Genomic DNA, 2,087 nt, shown 5'->3' on the forward strand with positions numbered 1-2,087 from the left:
TCATCCAAAGAAAGAAATCTTGTGCAAACATGTTCTATTCATTTACCCAAACTTTTTCCATCTACGTCTGGAACCATGGAGTTTGAAAGTTACATCTCTAAATATTTGAATACATTGTGCCATATGAATCTTTATAATGCCATGAATGTTTCACTCCCATCATTTGATATGATTGATCTTTCTATGATGAAACATGATAACATGAATAAAATAACCGGGTTTGGAAGAAATTGTTGTGCTACCATTTTCAAAGCTAATTTCAGGTTCACAAAATTTGAGAAACTATTTCTCTCATCAGAAAAGAAATAATGTGCATATAAATTGTGAAGAAGGCAATGAACAATCTTCATTAAGTGATCATAACAATTGGCATATGCATCCACTCTCTATATTCTTTTGGTTGTTTTCAGGAGAACAAAAGCCGAAGATGGCTTTTCTTAAAGTGAGGGAGGATGATATGGCCATGCCAAGGACATCAACATTCACTCTTAATTCTAAGCATCCATTCAAGGTGAAAACTAAACTTGATTCTAAATCCTTTTGGTTTCCACCTACAAGACTACTAGGTTTATATGATTATAGATTCAAACACCATGTTGTGATGGAAGAAGAATGTAACAGAAACATAGCATCTAGCCCTGTTGGTCTAGCACAATTATTGGGATTAGACAGATTAGAGTCGAGGACGACTCCTTTTCAAGAGGGGGAGGATGATATGACCATGCCATCAACCAACATGTTACAACCTCCAATTCAAGTAACACCAACTCAAGTATCATCTACATCGACACTAGCCCAAGCCTTTGGTGGCCCGATTACACGTAGTCGAGCAAAGAAGCTACAACAAGAGGTGAACACGCTACTTTATGAAGTTCAATTTAATATTAATGAGAATTATATACTGCCTAAGTTGTGCACATTGTTGTTGCTCAGGTTCACCAAGGAGAATGGTAAGAACACACAAGGCGAGGACTACAGATCAGAACCACACTCGAACTAGGCCAGTCCTGCAGAACAGTCGGAAAGAAATATTCAGAACTTTTGATTTCCAGAGGCTATGAAGGTGAAAGAGCATATTTTGGAAAGCTTGTCAAGTCTACTTTCCAATGATGCTAATGCCGACCAGTTTGGACTTCTAACTAATAAAATCCGACCAGCTTAGTACATACTGGTTAGACCTCTTGAAACTGATAGAACTGTCAAGAAGAAAATAACATAACTTTTTATTCCCGAAGGCTATGGAGGTCAATGAGGACTTTTTGGAAAGCTTGTGAAATCTAGTTTCTAATGCTTCAAGGCCGACCAGATCCAACCAGTTTTAGTGCAGATCTAACCAGTTTTAGTACAGACTACTCAGAGGGTTAACAGTCTTCTCAGGACATGATATTGGTACAACTTCTCATATTAAACTGTACCATTCTACAATGTTTCGTGGTGCATGCTATACATGGTGTGAAATCTTATCAAGTTAGCTTTCCAACGCAACTAACAACACATCATTTGGATTTTTCAAGATGGAGTTATTGCCAAAACACTGAAAACTGCGCAGAAGACCAATAGCCACGCGAAAACTACTTAGAAACTCATTTCGTAGAAGCTTGTTCACATAGCCTACCCTTTCTTTTCCTTTTCGTGTTTATACCTATCTAGAAGGGTTGTTCCTAGTATAAATATCCATGTACTTCTAAGCAAAAGAAGATCCAACCAGTTTTAGTGCAGATCTAACCAGTTTTAGTGCAGACTACTCAGAGGGTTAATAGTCTTCTCAGGACATGATATTGGTACAACTTCTCATATTAAACTGTACCATTCTATAATGTTTCATGGTGCATGCTATACATGGTGTGAAATCTTATCAAGTTAGCTTTCCAACGCAACCAACAACATGTCATTTGGATTTTTCAAGATGGAGTTATTGCCAAAACACTGAAGACTGCGTAGAAGACCAATAGCCACGCGGAAACTACTCAGAAACTCATTTCATGGAAGCTTGTCCACATAGCCTACCCTTTCTTTTCCTTTTCATGTTTATACCTATCTAGGAGGGTTGTTCCTAGTATAAATATCCATGTACTTCTAAGCAAAAG

This window comes from Miscanthus floridulus, chromosome 7, assembly GCF_019320115.1.
Source record: "Miscanthus floridulus cultivar M001 chromosome 7, ASM1932011v1, whole genome shotgun sequence".
Classification (NCBI taxonomy): Eukaryota; Viridiplantae; Streptophyta; class Magnoliopsida; order Poales; family Poaceae; genus Miscanthus; species Miscanthus floridulus.